Here is a 22,561-nt window from a genome sequence, read left to right as displayed (position 1 = left end):
TACTGAGCCAATTTTGGATCCAATTCGCCACATTTCCCTGTATCCCATGGGCTTTTACCTTTCAGACCAGTCTGCCATGTGGGACCTTGTCAAATGCCTTACTAAAATCCATGTAGACAACATCCACTGCATTACCCTCATCAATCCTCCTTGTCACTTCCTCAAAGAATTCAATCAGATTTGTAAGGCACGACCTTCCCTGAACAAATCCATGCTGACTATCCCTGATTAAACCATGCCTTTCCAAGTGACAGTTTATCCTATCTCTCAGTATTGATTCTAATAGTTTGCCCACCACCAAGGTAAGACTGACTGGCCTATAATTGTTCGGCCTTTCCCTCGTACCCTTTTTAAACAATGGTACTACGTTTGCAGTCTTCCAATCTTCCGGTACCTCCCTCGTATCTAGTGAGGATTGGAAAATGATCCTCAGAGCATACGTTATTTCCTCCCTGGCTTCCTTCAATGGCCTAGGAAACAATCCATCCGGCCCTGGTGACTTATCAACTTTCAAGGATTCCAGTCCCTCTAGTACTTCCTCTCTCGTTATGTTTACCTTATCCTGTAGGAGGCACAGTCTAAAAAATAGAGTCAGACCTTTCAGGAGCGACATTAGAAAACATTTCTACACACAAAGGGTGGTAGAAGTTTGGAACTCTCTTCCGCAAACGGCAATTGATACTAGCTCAATTGCTAAATTTAAATCTGAGATAGATAGCTTTTTGGCAACCAAAGGTATTAAGGGATATGGGCCAAAGGCAGGTATATGGAGTTAGATCACAGATCAGCCATGATCTTATCAAATGGCGGAGCAGGCACGAGGGGCTGAATGGCCTACTCCTGTTCCTATGTTCCTAATATTTCACACCTCTACTCTTTAACTACTACGTCTGAATATGGAGACAAAATATTCATTTAAAATCCTACCCACATCCTCTGCTTCTACACACAAGTTACCCTTATCATCCCTGATGGGTCCCACCTTTTCCTTAGTTATCCTCTTGTTCTTAATGTACTGATAAAACATCCATGGGTTTTCTTTAATCTTACTAGCTAATATTTTTTCATGCCCTCTCTTTGCTTTCCTTATTTCCTTTTTTACATCATCCCTGTACTTTCTATACTCCTCTAGGCTTTCTGCAGTATTTAGATTTCTGTGACAGTCGTAAGCTTTCTTTTTCTGCTTTATCTTGCCATGTTTTGATATGTTTTTGTCGTTGAGGTCATGCAGGTTGGTTGTATTAGATGATTGGCTCTGTGAAGCATTTAAGATTTAGATATTTAAGATTTCCATATGACAACAGTTTCAGATATAAGTTGCAGATTGTACTTGTGGTATTGTTGTTAATATGGCCATGCATGGTAAGCATTCAAAGGGCTGCAGTAAGGTGGTAGATTATTTTGGATTGGCAGCAGTAAAAGAGTAACAGCTATAAGAAAACAGTCTGTGACATGCATATTTGGAGCAGCTATTTGATTTAGAAATGTGTTCAGTAGCCTCACTTTAGCAGCTTCTTTCAGATCTGTCATCTTCTTGTGCATTTGGATACAGGTCCTTAGAGTGAATGCTGTCAGGAACACCCAATCAACTATCTGCTGCCAAGTTTGTTGCTTCCATTGTTGAGGTGCAGGGTGCCCTATAATGCTAAAGAGGACAGCCCTTCATCCTCTTACTTTCTGCAGCATGTATGAACAAGAAGCCTCCATTGTCCAGGAATTTTGAAGCGCAAACACCTTCCCTTCTGTTGCAGGCAAGAATGTTACGGTTTATATTGCTGCTGGAGCCTTTCAAATCAGCCCTGTCTATTGACCTCATGTGAATGTTCCATTAGGCAGCCTGCTGTGTTGGTGGAACTTACATACAGTAGATAAAATATGCAAATCCTAAATATCATAAGTAAATTGTCAGCTGAGTGCAGTCACGTCACCCCTGAATTGCTAGGGAACAGGAATTTACAGGCCAAATTACTTAACTAAAAAGATACAAGGAAATCTACGATATTACTTACTTTAAAAATACTTACCATTTAATAAATTCCTTACGGTGATTTGAACAGCAGATAGCTAGAGCTATCCAGCTTAATCCCACTTTCCAGCACTTGGTCCGTAGCCCTGTAGGTTACGGCACTTCAAGTGCACGTCCAAGTACTTTTTAAATGAGTTGATGGTTTCAGCCACTACCACTCTTTCAGGCAGTGAGTTCCAGACCCCCACCACCCCCTGGGTGAAAAAATTTATCTTCAGCTCCTCTCTAATCCTTCTACCAATTACTTTAGATTAAAAAAATGTCTATTTTAAAAAGTGGCATCTTGGGGAACCTGATGAGGCAAACCAACAGATGACGCCTCAATGAATAGTCAGTGTCATATGTCACGTAGCATGATGCTCAGCTGTTAAATGTAGTCAACTGAATTTAAAAATAATGCCCAGTAAATGGATAGTACCACTGATGTGATAACAAGTCTTAATAGAGCTATTGAGACTATTTTCCACCTTATCTATGTATAATACAACATTATGCATTTAATAAATTAATTTTAACATTTGCTGCCTTGCGGGTTTAGTGAGTAGCTAAGCTACAGAGGCTAGGGAGGGTCAGATTCTATCAAGCTGCTATCAGTCAGGGTAATGGTAGAGTATCAACTGGCTTCAGCACCTCCAGTTAGGTCATGCAGGGTTCTCACTTCGGATTGTTATCCAGTCACTGCTACTGGAAGTGTGCATGTGTGAACATTGGGCGAGAACAAGGTTCAGCTGTGACACCCCCTATGATAAAATAGGCTGTCAATGTCACCGTCAAAGTTCGCACAGGAATAATGCTCACTTAGCAAGGTAATAGAGGCTGACAGGAACCAGTGGAAGGGTATTCCAGCAAGGAGTCAAACTCTTCAGAGGAGAAGGAGATGGGAGAAAATTGGTGGGGAAAAAAACAATGTGCTGACAGTGTATACATTATCCAATTACAAACATTTATTCATAAATGACATTATCATTAATTAATAAGTTTTCTTGCTTGAAGATTCCTAAACATGTAGTGCAATATTTTGAAATACCATTAATTGCAGACCAATTTCACAATGCAGCATTGCTTGTATTATTTTTTTCAAGTGGCTTATGACAGAGATATTGGTTCTTGAGAAAGCATATAATCAACTTTTACTTTGCTGACTAACCATGAATTGTACATGATTATGAAATGAATGAAATGACCAGGTCGTTGAGTGTTACTGTGGTTTTTAGATTAACGTGCAGATGGAACCCAGAAAGCAAAAGTCTCCAGGTCAGCCTTCTCTGCTGCCATGGCCGCAGTCAATGCGTATCACTGTTCCAGATCTTTCAGCTGTTTCCAAGGCAACATCAGCAACAGGAACGGTTATTGAAGTGAGAAACCTTATGTCATAATTCAGTTCATATAGTTAGAGAAAATAAGTGGATAATTATATTTTGCTGAACCAGTTTGCAAGAATGAAACATTCATTAGAAAGAGGAGCAATACAGTTTTTGCTTTAGAGTATTGGTGCATAAAAAATGAAATTTAATGATTAGTTACTCAAAGGAAGCATGTGTCATTTAGTGATTACAGCAATTATTACTAAATCAGTAAAACATGACTAAAACATTTCTCCTTACTTTATATGGGTTTATACAATAAATGTGCTTCTTGTTACCAAACCTCATGGGAATCTGTGAGTGAATCGGTCTGTCTGACCTATAATCGAGCAGATGCTTTTGTGATTGTGAAACATAAGATGTTTATTTTTTGAGGTTTGCATTTGAAAGAAGATATAAATCAGATTTTTTTCTAAAGACTATTACTCTATTTTGCCCAAAAATTCTTACACAACCATGTACACTGAATTAAAGAAAGCTGTGGATCTCTGAAGTGCATAGATCATTGTTCTAAAAAACCTATCCTTTTTTCTATATGTGTTGTCACTAAGAATTTTTTTTGCAGTTTATTTTGTATATTCAACAGCTGTTTTGAGATTATTTACAAAAACTGCTTAATTCCTTTTTAATTGTTTAAAAACTGCAAAACTAATATTTATTTAACAATAAATCAGTAGCACTACATGGCAAGGATCTCACCAATAGATTGTACGCCCTATAGTCCACTAAACTCCTGAATTATTTATTCCTGTCCTGCACATTGTCTGTGAGACAATATGCAAATATATAAGCATTGGATGGACAGCACAGAAAGAAACACAAGAAGCTCTGCAATAAAAGAACAGTAGAGGCTAGGTGATTTATGTAAAGGAATTGTATGGAAATATACAACAGCAGTGGGCACAGGTGGTGGAGTGGGTCAGCGCCAGCAGCATCGTCCCATAGACCTAGTTGCAATGCAGGTAAAGGTTTAATGACCTAGCCCAAGCTTCCAACAACTTACCTGTGTGGCCTCCTCCCGCAGTGCTGTCTCTATGGGCCCGATTTTAGCACCTGCTCTCGGGTGCGTTCTCGGCGGGGGGCCTCGAAAATCGCGAAATGGAGGACCCTGACCGGATCCCGCCCACTTCCGGGTTCCACGCTGATGCGCCGGCGTGCGCGCGCAGACCCCGCAGGTGGGAATCCCGCAGGCAATTAAAGCCAGCGGGGTTCCACTTGAGAGTATTTATGTAGCTATTTCAGGTCATTAACTGACCTGATTGAGATGTTTTTTTAGGAAGTGTAGGATTTTACGTTGAACTGAGACTGTTTCCCATACTGGGGGAAACACTCTCACTCCAAACGGACGTGTTGCAGCCAGCAGCCTGTGGCAGCTGCCAAGGTGCATACCACAGGTGGGGGGGGAGACCCTTCACCCACGCAGGAGGACACTCCGTCACATTGGGCAACGCCTGCCCTCCACCACCCTCCTCCAAGCAAGAAGATTCACCGACGTGGAACCGCAACCCCTGTGCGAGGACACACTTTTCTACCGTGCACAACCCCTCAGACCTACACCTGCCAGATGGGTGCTGCGTTGACATCCTCGGAGGACGAACAGCATGACCAGCCTCAGCAGCCTCGCAGTCCACGCCGTCCGCCTCAGAGATGTGGATCCCCACAACACGGTGCTGTGGCACATCCACCTGCACAGCAGGATGGAGGGCAACCGCAGAGAGAGATGCGTCGCAGGAGGCACTACCCTCCGCACAGGGTCTACAGACCGAGGCTCAGCTTCATGGACCTCTCTGAGCAGCAGTGCATACGTAGGCTCAGAGTCACTCGCCAGGTAGTCGCCGACATCTGCAGCCTCCTTAATGACGAGCTGCTCCCGGATGGACCAAGCAGCATCTTCTTACCCGTCGCCGTCAAAGTCACCACTGCCCTCAACTTCTTCGCCTCCGGATCCTTCCAGGGTGCCACGGGGGACATCACCGGGGTCTGTCAGTCGTCTGCACACAAGTGCATAAGGCAGGTCACCGATGGGTTGTTCCACAGGGCCTCGAACTACATCAACTTCGCCATGGATGAGCGCAGCCAGACGGAGAGGGCGGTTGGATTCCATGATGTGGCTGGCTTCCCACGGGTGCAGGGTGTAATCGATTGCACCCACATAGCAATACGGGCACCTCCACATGAGCCAGGGCTGTTCGTCAACAGGAAGGGGTATCACTCCATGAATGCCCAGCTCATTTGTGACCACCGCCAGTGATTCCTACACGTGTGCGCCAGATACCCTTGCAGCTGCCACGATGCCTTCGTCCTCAGGGAGTCCACCGTCCCGCCCCTCTTCCACTCACCCAACACTGGCAACGGCTGGCTCCTCGGCGACAAGGGATATCCCCTGCACACGTGGCTTATGACACCTCTGAGGAACCCCATCACCGAGCCGCAGCGTCGATATAATGACAGCCACATTGCTACCAGGTCTACAATTGAGCAGGCTATAGGGCTGCTCAAGATGCACTTCAGGTGCCTTGATCATTCTGGGGGAGCGCTCCAATACACGCCACTCAGAGTGGGACGAATTATAGTTGTCTGCTGTGCCCTGCACAACATGGCACAACAGAGAGGGGTGCCACTGGAGGAGGCCCCATGCACACCCGCCACCCACATTGAGGACGAGGAGGAGGAGGAGGACGAGGAGGAGTACGAGCGAGAGGAGGAGGAACGACCCATGGGCCGAACACCGGCTCACCTGCGTGCTCGTCAGGCCATGGAGGCACTCATATGCCAACGGTTCTCCTAACATCACATTGTGTGAGGCGTTCACATATCATCATATGCACAGACGAGGGTCCATACAAGCCCCCTCCACAGAAGAGTGGTGCCTGTACTCCTGCACCCACTGTATTATGCCCAATGGGTGGGACCAGGTGTTCGTCGTCATGATGAGGCGCACGGAAGGGACCTATTGCACAAGCCGCAGAAGAATGGACAAGAGGTGGCAGCAGTGGTGATAAAAATTGTGTTTATTCTGTATGTCCATTCAAGGACTAGAAATAAAAAGATAACAATTCGTCAGACACCCTGGTGCATTCCCTGTGTGTTCACAAAACCTTGGCTTTACGTTTTCGGGAACCCCTACGTGGTGCTACCCCTGTGGCTCCAGCAGAGGTAGTGGCAGGTTGCTCCTGTTCGTGCCCTGACCGGGTGGATGCTTTGGGCCGACGCCCCCTGGGTTTCAGTGCCCGTGAGGGCACTTCCACAGACTGCTCCTCCTGCACCTGTGCAGGGGCAGACTTGGCCACCTGGAGAGGAGGCACCATTGCGGGCACTGGTTGAGAGGGGGGCAACGGGTGAGACGTGGGGGCACCTTGCGTAGCGTCCCCACTTCCATGTCGCCTTTCACCATTTTCCCTCTCATGGCCGAGGCCCACATCACCCCTTCCACCCTGCTGGACGGCAGTTTGGATGACGTGTGTGACACCTTGCAAGGCCACCTCCAATGTATCTGTCAACCTGTTTATGGCGGCAGAATGTTGCTCACCCTGAATCCGAACAGCCGTTGTGAGGGCCTGCATGGACTCAATGTTGAGCTGTGCGTGACGCTCGAGGGAGGCTAGCCTGTCCTCCACCGCAGACATTCCCGCACCTACCCGCGACACTATCTCAGAGATGCCTTCACGTCCCTGCGACACTATCTCGGCGATACCCTCCTGCACCTGTGCCACCATTCCCCTCATGCAGGAGTTGGACTCCTCCATCCTCTGTGCGATTGTGGAGAGTGCGCGTGGCACCTCTCCCAGTACCTCGGCAATGTGCTGGTGCCCCTCGACGACTCTCCTTTTGACTGGTGGCCCCCTGGGTTCAGCATCTGGGTCCGGCTGAGCAGAGCCTGGAGAAGAGTGCTCCCACCGACGCGGACCCTCCGCGGCTGACCCTGCCCCAGGGTCTGCTCATGCTCACATGTGCGCGGTGACTCACCATGTGCAATCCCAACTAATTGAGGAGGGGGACCCACCGAGGTGTGTGTATCTGCGCTGGTGGATGGTTGGCTCATATGTGACGATGCACCCTCAGAGACCGGCATGTCGTCTGAGGAATCGCCCTCAACAGACACGGCGCTCGCAGACGGCCCTGTAAGACAACAGAGGGCAATATCAGGCATGTGGCCAAATGTGGCGGTACGGCAGATGCCATGTGATGCTAAGATCATTCGCGATCATGAGTGCTGAGTGTCAGCTTTCCCTTACTGGATGTTGCTGCAGACCCAGCCTCGCCACAGGCAATGCACCGTGTGACTAATCTCCAACGCCTCCATCTCGGCGTCCGTCAGAGCCACCTCGTGTGGCGGGCCCCCTCCAGTGCGTGCCCTTTCTCGGGTGTTCTTGCATCTCTTCTCCTGTGATGGCAAAACACAAAAGCGTAATTGAGTGATGATTGCATTGTGAGACGCTTCAAGCATTAGTGTGGGTGGGTTGAGCGTGTGGCAGATGGATGGGAGGATGCGTGTGCCACATGGCCGTCCCATTGTATGGGGATTGGGGTGTGTGGTAGTGGTCGAGTGGGGACAGGGACGGTGGGTATGTGCAGGCACGGTGAGGATGATAGTTGAGTGGCTGTGAGGATTGTTGCGGGAGCGCTGTGGTGTCAGTGCAGATGGGGTTGTGAGGTGTTTGAGGTGATGTGGAAGACGGAGTGTGGCAGAGTGCGTTAGTGTACTCACTTTCTCGGACCTGGTGAGGTCATTGAATCTCTTGCAACACTGTATCCAAGTTCGGGTGATGTTGCCCCTGCTGCTGACCTCCGACGCCACCTCCTCCCATGCCTTCTTGGTGGCGGAGCCAGGGCACCTCCTTCCGTCACTCGGGAACAGCGTCTCCCTCCTCATCCTGATCCCGTCCAGCAGCACCTGGAGGGCGTGGTCTGTGAAGCGTGGAGCAGCCTTACCCCTGGGTTGATCCATATTGCGATACCTCTTGGTTGTGGCTGGAGGGGCTTTGGTGGACTGCCCCTTTAAATAGAGCTCCACCATCGCTCAGACGTCACTGCGCATGCGCAGCCCGCCGGCGCGCAGCTGAGAAGCGGAGAACCCGTAACTGCCGGCTAATTACCTCAATTATCCTGCGATCGCACGCGGGACGCACTCAATTCGCACGCCGCGTTTTTCACGCGCCCGAACGACCACCCGCCGAGAACCCGCACCCCTGGTAAAATCGGGCCCTATGTCTCTATGAAGTCCGAGGTCCAATATCCGGGGGTCCTTGAACCTCACTATTTGTGTGCAATGTAATTAAAAATGGGCGTTCCTGAATTTTTAGCACATCGTCTTTTAGATGATAGGACAGGAGTCCTTGGGAGGGTATCAATATTTATAGGGAATTTTCGAAAACAAAAAGTTAGGAAACCATTGTATTAAGTTCACATTGTCATGAGAGAAAGTCATAAGAAATTGCATGACTTTAAGATGCTTTTGATATTATTGATGTCCATTGGTCACAATTAATGGGTACGGTAGCATAGTGGTTATGTTACTGGGCTAGTAATCCAGAGGCCTGGACTAAAATCCAGAGTCATGAGTTCAAATCCCGCCACGGCAGCTGGCGAATTTAAATTCAATTAATTAATTAAATTCAATTAATTAAATAAAAATCTGGAATTAAAATACTAGAATCAGTAATGATGGCCATGAAACTACCGGATTGTCGTAAAAACCCATCTGGTTCACGAATGTCCTTTAGGGAAGGAAACCTGCCGCCCTTACCCGGTCTGGCCTATATGTGACTCCAGACCCACCGCAATGTGGTTAATTCTTAATTGCCCTCTGAAATGGCCTAGCAAGCCACTCAGTTGTAAAATCTCGCTACGAAAAGAATAAAACCGGACGGACCACCCGGCATCGGACCACTAGGCACCGGACACGACAACGGCAAAACACCAAGCCCAGTCGACCCTGCAAGGTCCTCCTGGGAACTTGTGCCAAAATTGGGAGAGCTGTCCCACAGACTAGTCAAGCAACAGCCATACTCACAGAATCATATCTCTCAGCCAACGTCCCAGACTCTTCCATCACCATCCCTGGGTATGTCTTGTCCCACCGGCAGGACAGAGGTGGCGGTACAGTGATATACAGTCAGGAGGGAGTGGCCCTGGGAGTCCTCAACATTGACTCTGGACCCCATGAAATCTCATGGCATCAGGTCAAACATGGGCAAGGAAACCTCCTGCTGATTACCACCGACCGTCCTCCCTCAGCTGATGAATCAGTCCTCCTCCATGTTGAACACCACTTGGAGGAAGCACTGAGGGCAGCAAGGGCACAAAATGTACTCTGGGTGGGGGACTTCAATGTCCATCACCAAGAGTGGCTCGGTAGCACCACCACTGGCCGAGTCCTGAAGGACATAGCTGCTAGACTGGGCCTGCGGCAGGTGGTGAGTGAACCAACACGAGGGAAAAACTTACTTGACCTCGTCCTCACCAATCTACCTGTCGCAAATGCATCTGTCAATGACAGTATTGGTAGGAGTAACCACCGCACAGTCCTCATGGAGATGAAATCCCGTCTTCGCACTGAGGACACCATCCAACGTGTTGTGTGGCACTACCACCGTGCTAAATGGGATAGATTCAGAACAGATCTAGCAGCTCAAAACTGGGCATCCATGAGGCGCTGTGGGCCATCAGCAGCAGCAGAATTGTATTCCAGCACAATCTGTAACCTCATGGCCCGGCATATTCCTCACTCTACCATTACCAACAAGCCAGGGGATCAACCCTGGTTCAATGAGGAGTGTAGAAGAGCATGCCAGGAGCAGCACCAGGCGTACCGAAAAATGAGGTGCCAACCTGGTGAAGCTACAACTCAGGACTACATACATGCTAAACAGCGGAAGCAACATGCTATAGACAGAGCTAAGCGATTCCACAACCAACGGATCAGATCAAAGCTCTGCAGTCCTGCCACATCCAGTCGTGAATGGTGGTGGACAATTAAACAACTAACGGGAGGAGGAGGCTCTGCAAACATCCCCATTCTCAATGATGGCGGAGTCCAGCACGTGAGTGCAAAAGACAAGGCTGAAGCGTTTGCAACCATCTTCAGCCAGAAGTGCCGAGTGGATAATCCATCTCAGCCTCCTCCCGATATCCCCACCATCACGGAAGCCAGTCTTCGGCCAATTCGATTCACTCCACGTGATATCAAGAAACGGCTGAGTGCACTGGATACAGCAAAGGCTATGGGCCCCGACAACATCCCAGCTGTAGTGCTGAAGACTTGTGCTCCAGAACTAGCTGCGCCTCTAGCCAAGCTGTTCCAGTACAGCGACAACACTGGCATCCACCCAACAATGTGGAAAATTGCCCAGGTATGTCCTGTCCACAAAAAGCAGGACAAATCCAATCCGGCCAATTACCGCCCCATCAGTCTACTCAATCATCAGCAAAGTGATGGAAGGTGTCGTCGACAGTGCTATCAAGCGGCACTTACTCACCAATAACCTGCTCACCGATGCTCAGTTTGGGTTCCGCCAGGACCACTCTGCTCCAGACCTCATTACAGCCTTGGTCCAAACATGGACAAAAGAGCTGAATTCCAGAGGTGAGGTGAGAGTGACTGCCCTTGACATCAAGGCAGCATTTGACCGAGTGTGGCACCAAGGAGCCCGAGTAAAATTGAAGTCAATGGGAATCAGGGGGAAAACTCTCCAGTGGCTGGAGTCATACCTAGCACAAAGGAAGATGGTAGTGGTTGTTGGAGGCCAATCATCTCAGCCCCAGGGCATTGCTGCAGGAGTTCCTCAGGGCAGTGTCCTAGGCCCAATCATCTTCAGCTGCTTCATCAATGACCTTCCCTCCATCATAAGGTCAGAAATGGGGATGTTCACTGATGACTGCACAGTGTTCAGTTCCATTCGCAACCCCTCAGATAATGAAGCAGTCCGAGCCTGCATGCAGCAAGACCTGGACAACATCCAGGCTTGGGCTCATAAGTGGCAAGTAACATTCGCGCCAGATAAGTGCCAGGCAATGACCATCTCCAATAAGAGAGAGTCTAACCACCTCCCCTTGACATTCAACAGCATTACCATCGCCGAATCCCCCACCATCAACATCCTGGGGGTCACCATTGACCAGAAACTTAACTGGACCAGCCATATAAATACCGTGGCTACGAGAGCAGGTCAGAGGCTGGGTATTCTGCGGCGAGTGACTCACCTCCTGACTCCCCAAAGCCTTTCCACCATCTACAAGGCACAAGTCAGGAGTGTGATGGAATACTCTCCACTTGCCTGGATGAGTGCAGCTCCAACAACACTCAAGAAGCTCGACACCATCCAAGATAAAGCAGCCCACTTGATTGGCACCCCATCCACCACCCTAAACATTCACTCCCTTCACCACCGGCGCACTGTGGCTGCAGTGTGCACCATCCACAGGATGCACTGCAGCAACTCGCCAAGGCTTCTTCGACAGCACCTCCCAAACCCGCGACCTCTACCACCTAGAAGGACAAGGGCAGCAGGCGCATGGGAACAACACCACCTGCACGTTCCCCTCCAAGTCACACACCATCCCGACTTGGAAATATATCGCCGTTCCTTCATTGTCGCTGGGTCAAAATCCTGGAACTCCCTTCCTAACAGCACTGTGGGAGAACCGTCACCACACGGACTGCAGCGGTTCAAGAAGGCGGCTCACCACCACCTTCTCGAGGGCAATTAGGGATGGGCAATAAATGCCGGCCTTGCCAGCGACGCCCACATCCCGTGAACGAATAAAAAAATATATATTACTAGAGAAAAAGAACTGGACAAACTAAGGGGACTAAAAACCGACAAATCCCCTGGACCTGATGGCCTACATCCTCGGATTCTAAAAGAGGTGGTTGCAGAGATAGTGGATGCATTGGTTATGATCTTCCAAAATTCTCTAGATTCTGAAACAGACCCAGTGGACTGGAAGGTAGCAAATGTTACCCCGCTATTCAAGAAGGGAGGGAGAGAGAAAACAGGGAACTACAGGCCAGTTAGCCTGATATCGGTCGTTTGGAAAATGCTGGAATCCATTATTAAGGAAGTGGTAACAGGGCACTTAGAAAATCATAATATGATTAGCCAGAGTCAACATGGTTTAATGAAAGGGAAATCGTGTTTGACAAATTTATTAGAGATTTTTGAGTTGTAACTAGCAGGGTAGATAAAGGGGAACCAGTGGATGTTTAAACTAAATAGAAGGTGGGGGGGAGGGTTCAGGTGGGGTGAAGTTTAGATTGATAAAGAAAAAAGACAAGGAAGTAATACAGGAAAGTGTTGGGGGTAATGAGAAACAGAGTGTGTCAGGAAGAGACAGAGTGTACAAACATAAGAGTGCAATAGCAAATGGGGCCAGGGTAGGAAAGAATGGTAAAAAGACAAAATTAAAGGTTCTTTATCTGAATGCGTGCAGCATTCGTAATAAGATAGATGAATTGACGGCACAAATAGAAACAAATGGGTATGATCTCGTGGCCATTACAGAGACGTGGTTGCAAGGTGACCAAGGTTGAGAGCTAAATATTCAGGGTTATTTAACATTTCAGAAGGATAGGAAAAAAGGTAAAGGTGGTGGTGTAGCTCTGTTAATAAAGGATGAAATTGGTATAATAGTGAGAAATGATCTTGGCTCAGAAGATCAAGGTGTCGAATCAATTTGGGGAGAGGTAAGAAATAGCAAGGGAAAGAAATCACTGGTGGGAGTAGTATATAGGCCCCCTAACAGTAGCTACATTGTAGGGCAAAATATAAATCAGGAAATAAGGGGGGCTTGTAAAAAAGATAATGCAATAATCATGGGCGATTTTAACTTTCACAGAGATTGGACAAATTAAATTGGCAAAAGTAGCCCTGAGGAGGAGTTCATAGAGTGTATTCGGGACTGTTTCTTAGACCAATACGTCGGGGAACCAACCAGGAAACAGGCTATTTTGGATCTGGTAATGGGTAACGAAACAGAATTAATTAATGATCTCAAAGTAAAGGATCCCTTGAGAAGCAGTGATCATAACATGACAGAATCTCACATCCAGTTTGAGAGCGAGGATCTTGGGTCTGAAACTACTGTATTAAACTTAAATAAGGGCAATTATAAAGGAATGAGGGTGGAATTGTCTAAAGTGGACTGGGTAAACAGATTAGATAGTATGATGGTGGATAAGCAGTGGCAAACATTTAAAAAGATATTTTATGACTCTCAACAAAAATATATCCCTGTGAGGAGGAAAGACTCCACAAAAAGGGTGAACCAACCATGGATAACTAAGGAAGTCAAGGATGGTATCAGATTAAAAGAAAAAGCATACAATGTGGCAAAGATTACTGGTAAGCCCGAAGATTGGGAAAACTCTAAAAACCACCAAAGGATGACTAAAAAAATAATAAAGAGGGAGAAAATAAATTATGAGAGTAAACTAACAAGAAATATAAAAACTGACAGTGAAAGCTTCTACAAATATATAAAAAGGAAGAGGGAAGCTAAAGTAAACAATGGTCCCTTAGAGGATGGGACTGCGGAAATAATAATGGAAAACAAGGAAATGGAGAGGAATTGAACAGATATTTTATATCTGTCTTCACAGTAGAAGACACTAATAACATACCAATAATAGTAGATAATCAAGGGGCAAAGGGGAGGGAGGAACTAAATACAATCACTATCACTAGAGAAAAAGTACTAGGTTAAGTGAGTGGGCAAGAAGGTGGCAGATGGAGTATAATATGGGGAAATGTGAGGTTATTCACTTTGGTAGGAAGAATAGAAAAACAGAATATTTTTTAAATGGTGAGAAACTATTAAATGTTGGTGTTCAGAGAGAATTGGGTGTCCTCGTACAAGAAACACAAAAAGTTAGTATGCAGGTACAGTAGGCAATTAGGAAAGCAAATGGCATGTTGGCCTTTATTGCAAGGGAGTTGGAGTACAAGAGTAAGGAAGTCTTACTACAGTTGTACTGGGCTTTAGTGAGACCACACCTGGAGTACTGCATACAGTTTTGGTCTCCTTATCTAAGGAAGGATATACTTGCCTTGGAGGCAGTGCAACAAAGGTTCACTAAATTAATTCCTGGGATGAGATGGTTGTCCTTTGAGGAGAGATTGAGTAGAATGGGCCTATACTCTCTGAAGTTTAGAAGAATGAGAGGTGATCTCATTGTAACATATGAGATTCTGAGCGGGCTTGACAGGGTAGATGATGAGAGATTGTTTCCCCTGGCTAGAGAGTCTAGAACATATAGTCGCAGGATAAGGGGTTGGCCATTCAAGACTGAGATGAGGAAGAATTTCTTCACGCAGAGGGTTGTGAATCTTGTAATTCTCTACCCCAGAGGGTTGTGGATGCTGCGTCATTGAATATATTCATGGCTGAGATAGATAGATTTTTGGTCTCTAGGGGAATCAAGGGATATGGGGATTGGGTGGGAAAGTGGAGTTGAGGTCGAAGATCAGCCATGATCTGATTGAATGGCGGAGCAGGCTCGAGGGGCCATATGGCCTACTCCTGCTCCTATTTCTTATGTTCTTATGTTCTTACAAACAACTCTGTGATTACACCTACTCAAATCATTTGCAGGTTAAGTGTTATCACATGACTACTGGGGATTGGGAACAAAGCCCGCAAAATGATTGATTGTTGGCTGCATGCGAATGACACTTGGGAGACTGATACATTGTGCAATGAGCCTAGAACGAGTCCTGGACTTTTAGGGCTGCTAACATTGGCCCTCCTTTGGTCTACAGTTGGAGCAATCCTTTTTCCAATACATTCCCTACATGGCACATCCCTGGGATACTCTTGAGATTTTACGCTGATCTGTTTTTTTGTACCTCTTCTGGCCATAAAGCCATTTTCATTAAAAGGTAATTTCAAGCAGCTGCTGGGTCTATAATTCAACTGGGGTGGAGGAGGCTGAGAAATTTGTTGCAAAACATAATGACACAATTGGTCTTGCCCACCAGAATACATTCCTAATCAAGGGTATCCACTGTAACATGTCACTATAGGAAGGTAGTCTGTAGGAGATTTTATGGTTATGGCCCAACGAATTTAGGAACAGGTGAAGAAGAATAAAGGGCTGGACAAAAAAAGTTCAAGATCCATCTATTTCACCTTCATTCATCGTCATACAATGATAAAGGAGTTGTTCACTAATCGTAGCAATCAATCTCCATCAATTAGCCTACAACAGACCCAGAAATTAAACAACAACTTGCATTTATATCGTGCCTTTAACATAATAAAACATCCCAAGGCACTTCACAGGAGCGTTATCAAACAAAATTTGACATCGAGCCACCTAAAGAGATATTAGGACAGGAAAGAGGTAGGTTTTAAGGAGCGTCTTAAAGGAGGAGAGAGAGGTGGAGAGGTTTAGATGGGGAATTCCAGAGTTTAGGGCCTAGGCAGTTGAAGGCACAGCAGTCACCAACGAGGAAAACCCCAGTGGTGGAGTGTTTTGGGAACCATGGGTCCAAAGTCACCTTTTTCATCCCAAGCATGCTACATTTACCACATGTTACTTTTACCAGATAAAACTGTTGCTTATAAACAGAGAGCATTGGTGAGTGAGGATTTTGATTTAATGGATAGCACCACCAGTATATGAGATTGAATAATTACGGTACTGGCTGGCACAGAGCTAACTGATCCAATACACAACACCAGTCAGTACATGATTGAAATGACTACAGTGGATGATGTTAGGCCCCAAAAGCAAGTGAAGCTTAGGCTGCATTCAGAGAACTGACCCTTATGTTGACTGAAAAAATATCCTTTACACTAATGGATTCAGAGACTGGGCCTCATGGCCTCAGTATCACCCTGGCCTGGGAACATTTTAGTTTCCCTGGCACTAGCTCAATTGCCAATCTGGGAAAATTCCTTTTGTTGATATGCTCCAGTAAGATCTCCTCCCAGCTTTAAAGATCCGAAGCAAATCTCATCTTGGTTCGATGAAAGTCATCTTAAGTCACTTGTTGTGCCTATCTGTGATAATAAAGGCCTTTTAATATATATTACAGATGACATTCCCGCCCAGAATTTTTTTTTTGCTTTGCAAAAGCTTAAATCAAAAAGCATCAAACAGATAAGTCACTCTACAAGAAAGAAGAGTCAGAAAGTAACCAGTCTGCCGTTGATGTGGATAAGAACTGGCATGTCACCACAGGAGAGATAACTACATGGTGCTTCAAAAGACTATCACGTGTCATCAACATCAATATCTGAAAAGGACAATATCCTTACGATTTTTTTCATTGACAATCTAGGTTTGTTCCTGCAGAATGTGGAGGATACTGGAATAAACCATGTTCATTTCAGGCTCCCAGTATCAATTTTGGAAAAGTGCACATAAATTTTAAAATTCTTGTACTTTAAGGGATGGTCTCACACTTGAAATGTGTGAATTACTGAGTTCAATTTTGAGTTAAAGTTCAGTTACTCAATCTCATTTGACAAATGGGAGAAAACATACTGTTAAAGCTGGGTACACATGAAAGGGTTAGCAGTCCTTCTGTAATATCCAGAGTAAAATATTTTCTGGGATGTTCACATGCATGGTTGTTTACTATGGATTGAGTACTTGATCCTGTGACTGTTATAAATATACCAAATATTTTTAGCTGTGATATGCAGTAGCAAATCAGTACTGTAGATATCTTTTGAATTCTCATTAAAGCTCAGATATCATGCAGAACTGAGATAATGCAGGCTTTTTCAATCAGTTTTATTAAATTAGTATTTTTTTTTCATTAATTTATCTGTTAACATTATGAGTCACAAGAAAATGCTTTATATGGATGATTTCCTAATCGTTGGAAAAAGGCAGCTATGATTGTGGCACTTGCATTCAATCACATGCTGAGTGGCTTGCAGACGTTGCTGGATTTAACGTGGTCACCACGTGGGATAACTGCTGCCTCTACTAAAGAAAGCCTGGAAGTGCTTCAGGAAGAGCTGCAACAGGACAAGGTGAGCATTTTTGCCACAAAGGGGAACCCTCCAAACTGAACCAATATACATCAAGGATGGCTGGAAGTGATCAGCTGTGTGAATGGAGTCTCCCATGTCCATAGGTCATGAGAGAGAATGAGGAAAAGATTCTCTGAGCTGAGGAAAAGTGACATGGTTAGGTTGACTAAAGGGCATCTACTTAAAGGAAAAAAATGTTTGCACTTTGCATGCATCAAGTACACAGCATGGTGCCATATTAGCAATGCAGACTGTAAAGCACTGGCTCCCCTCCTAACATCTTCCATCTTAGAACTACAATGTCTGTTACGATGCAATTGCCTCAGATGGCATGTTTTATCATAAAATAAGTATAGCTCCTTAAACCACCTGCATGCTTTATACTCATCCTTTCACACAGGTGGTCTGTAGGTCAGCTATTATAGAATCATAGAATCATAGAAGTTACAACATGGAAACAGGCCCTTCGGCCCAACATGTCCATGTCGCCCAGTTTATACCACTAAGCTAGTCCCAATTGCCTGCACTTGGCCCATATCCCTCTATACCCATCTTACCCATGTAACTGTCCAAATGCTTTTTAAAAGACAAAATTGTACCCGCCTCTACTACTGCCTCTGGCAGCTTGTTCCAGACACTCACCACCCTTTGAGTGAAAAAATTGCCCCTCTGGACCCTTTTGTATCTCTCCCCTCTCACCTTAAATCTATGCCCCCTCGTTATAGACTCCCCTACCTTTGGGAAAAGATTTTGACTATCGACCTTAACTATGCCCCTCATTATTTTATAGACTTCTATAAGATCACCCCTTAACCTCCTACTCTCCAGGGAAAAAAGTCCCAGTCTGTCTAACCTCTCCCTGTAAGTCAAACCATCAAGTCCCGGTAGCATCCTAGTAAATCTTTTCTGCACTCTTTCTAGTTTAATAATATCCTTTCTATAATAGGGTGACCAGAACTGTACACAGTACTCCAAGTGTGGCCTCACCAATGCCCTGTACAACTTCAACAAGACATCCCAACTCCTGCATTCAATGTTCTGACCAATGAAACCAAGCATGCCGAATGCCTTCTTCACCACCCTATCCACCTGTGACTCCACTTTCAAGGAGCTATGAATCCTCATGTTACATCCTATTGCTGAAATCATCTATTTGCACTGTTTTAAAAGAAGAAGCCTGCTTACAACCATCATGAGGGAACCTGTACTGGTGGCGTTCCAGTCAACCTGCATCACCTCATTCGACATGACAGAGGAGATCAACTTCAAAATTATTAAGGCCATAGAGGGAGTGGGCAAGGGAGAGTTTGGTGGTCTAGTGGCAACTCAGCAAACTAAATATTCTCTTCAACTTATTCTTGCTTGCCCTTCAAACTCACTCAGTGAGTCACGCACAGACATATCTTCCCACCAGCAGTATGGCGCGGTATTGGCCTTGATACCGTGTGCACAGCCATTTGTTTCATACCCCATGCTAACCCATTTTTTCTTTCTCTTTGTGCAGGGAGCTCCCAAGATGAAGCATCTGCCACTAGGGATGAGCAGGAAATTGACCCATCATATGAACATCCGTCGAGTAGTCCTCAGCACATTGGCACCAGCAAAGAAACATGCACTTTGGGGGAATCAGTTAAAGAGTCAGGAGGGAGTACCTGGTGAACCACTCAACATGAGTGAGGAAAACAGCTGGAGATGGCAGCAGATGAACAGCAACAAGAAGGAGAGAGGGCTAGGACCAGATATGCAGCTGCTGTGAGACAGACAAATTCGTACTTTACAGCACCTACACTGCACATAGCTAAACGGATTAAATAGCAGAAAAAAGACTCCATGCAGTCTTCTGAGAATCTACAGAGCTCTGTCCAAGGAACAGTGATGAATATGCATTAGTGCCCCTCCAACATCTGTGTAGGCATACAAGAGGCTTCAGAGAACCAACAAAGTACCATGGACTGGCAACTCCAGGCTGTTTTGAGTGGAATTCCCATGGACATGGCCCAAGCACAGATGCAGTGTTGCTGGACATCACTGTGTTTACTATTATAGTGACATTGGGCTCTAATTTGCAAAAGGCTCTCACTTCTGGCCTTGAGAAACTAACGGATCAGCTTGAGAGGACCTCGATGGTAGGCTTCATATTCTCTTGTGGTGGCCAAGGATTGGATCCACAAAGGGGACCCAGCAGCTGGCAATTAGTAATAAGACACAAGAATGAGGCATTTACTTCTCAGGGCGGCAACCCGTCAGCCCAATCCAGCCGGCCCTTCTGAGAACTTCAGAAGAGACAAGCAGGGGACAGGACTAGCTAGGCAATGCGGGGCCCAAAATGCTGGCAGAAAGAGGAAATCTGCCACAGCTAAGTCATGAGGTTCCCATTGAAGAACAGCACTTTCTATTCCCAGTGAGGTGACACTTAGAAGGAGCACAAGATTAGGTAATCGATGATTATTATGCAGTGGTGGTGAAACTCTTACTGAAAACGAGGAATGATTCATAGGCCTATTTGTAAGGGAGTCTCTGGAGGTCTGGGACCACAAATGTTGGAGCCCCGTGCAAACTAATTAGTCTGTACCACACAAATCATATCTTCTATGATTGGCATAATATGTTACATCGATATGTCCATATACACTGATTCTGCAGAGGTGCATAATACTGCAATAACAATAACAATATAATACCCAAATAGATAAGTGTGCTAATGCACCAATAATATCCTACTTGCTGTCTTCACAGAACAAAGAGTACACAGTGCTTTGTGAATCACACAAGAGCATCACACACGAACATCACACACCACAGCACCAACTATCACCACTGACATTTGAACCAAGCACCAGAGATAATTAATGAAAATCAGACAATGATGTGGCAATACAAGTTGAAGCACAGAGAACTGGTGATGAAGTAGCAGCAGTAGCAAGGGTTGCTAAGGAGCCAGCTTGTAAAGGGAAGAAGTCCACCAGGACAGAAGATCACATGGTCCATATTGAACAGTCACTTGCCTCCATATGCACAACTGGAAAATGATATGGCTATGTCAGAACAAGAGTTGCCTACCATTGAGCATGTGACAACATCAATGGCATTGACAGTTGCAACATCACAAATGCACTCACAAACACAGTAGGAATATATCTCAAGTACTCCCATTGCTGCTATGTAGGCTTTGGGATTTCAATGGCTGAGCCTCATTAGCATGCCCTTGACCTTTCTGGGCCTCTTCTGGCCCTGGATCCACTTGCCGACAGCTTTGGCCTTGCTGGGAAGCCATTACTGCTTCTCCACTCCGGCTTCAGGTTAATATTACAAACTGGCCCCGATAATGTCACCGGAGCCTGATCTGCACATTGAAAGAAAGACCCCACCAGCTTTGGGAGGGTGTCCTTGCCGCCAACAATTTAAAGTTCCAGTCGGCCAGATTGGGGCGGAAGCCAGTGGTAAATTTCCTGCTCCATTCTAACTGCAACTCCCCCTCCAGCCTGGTTTGCACTGGTGGGGGAGGGGTGCAGGGTTTAAAATTCCCCTCAAAGTATCAGTTGTCCAAAAATAACAGATCACATGCTGTTCTGTGCAACAAAAATACAGACAAAGCAAACAGCAGCTCCAAGATTGTAAATATATCCAGTAGAAAGTAGTGTCAAATTACTAAGCTCACTGGAAGAATTGGACAATTGACTTCTCAACTGTCTTCCTGCCTGTAGTAATTGGTCTGCCGGTTTTGGTTTCTGCATAGCATCTTTATCCTATTCTTTCAAGGATTGCTGCTGCTCGACATGCAAGTCCATAGTGAGGCCTCGACAATAGCAATATTGTGCAGTATGTGGCATACAACTAATTTATTTAAAACAACTTTTCTGCAGCATATTGTAAGGCCACCCTGACTGATTTAGATATCAAAACCATTGCTTTTGCATCCCAAATATTTGCTCAGTGACAATCCTGACTGAACTGTGTGACATGTGGTCAGCTTCCAAGTGTATGCTGATGACACGCAGCTCTACGGTGCACCAACTCTCTTGACCTTTCTTCTCCCTCTCAGTTGTTAGACTGAGATCAATAGATTTTTGTTAGGTAAGGGTTTCAAGAGATAAGGAGCAAAGGCAGATAAATAGAGTCGAGGTACAGATCAGCCATGATCTAATTGAATGGCGGAATGGACTTGAGGGGCTGAATGGCCTACTGCTATGTTCCTATGACTGCATCTCCGACATCCAGTCACGGATGTGCTGCAACGTCCTCCAGCTAAACGTTGGGAAGAGCGAAGCCATTGTTTTTGGGTCCTGCCACAAGCTCCATATCCTTGCCATCGTCCCCCTACCTGGTCACTGTCTCAGATTGAACCAAACTGTTCACAACTTCAACATCCTACTCGATTCTGAACTGAGGTTCTGACCCCATATCCTCTCCATCACAAAGACCACACCTTTGTAACATCACATGCCCCCTCTCCTACCTTAGCCCATCTGCTGCTGAAATCCCCAACCGTGCCTTTGTCACCTCAAGAGTCAACTATTCCGATGCTCTCCTGTCCACACTCCCATCTTCCATTTCTACTCATCCAAAATTCTGCTGCCCAGATCCTATAATGCACCAAGTCCCACTAAACTATTACCCCTCTTTTCCCTGACCTACATTGGCTACCAGTCCCCCAATGCCTCAAACAATTCTCATCCTTGTGTTTGAATTCCTTCATGCCCTTATCCCTCCTTATCTCTGTAACCTTCACCAGCCCGACAACTTTCCTGAGCTCACCATTCCTCTGACTTTGGTCTCTTGTGCATTCCCTACTCCCTTTGCCCCATCTTTAGCCCTACACTCTGGAATTCCCTCTATCAACCCCTCCTCCAATCCACCTCGCTCTCCTCCTTAAGGACCCTCCTTAAAACCCATCTCTTTGACTAAGCGTTCAGTCACCCCTTTTAATATCTTCTTGTTTGGTTCAGCAATCATTTTTTGATTACGCCTCTGTGAAGTGCTTTGCAACATTTTTCTATGTTAAAAGCATTATATAAATATAAGTTGTTGTTGAAATATGATGAATTTATGCCTAAGGCAAAGGATAATTGGCTAATATATTATCATGCTCAAGTATGCTGGCAAAATGTAAACAAATGGAGATATACAGCTCTGGATGGCATCTTCATAGCCTTGTTGTCCTGTACAGAATGGATAGTTTACT

This window comes from Heptranchias perlo, chromosome 7 (assembly GCF_035084215.1).
Source record: "Heptranchias perlo isolate sHepPer1 chromosome 7, sHepPer1.hap1, whole genome shotgun sequence".
NCBI lineage: Eukaryota > Metazoa > Chordata > Chondrichthyes > Hexanchiformes > Hexanchidae > Heptranchias > Heptranchias perlo.
Note: the sequence above shows the minus strand (reverse complement) of the source record.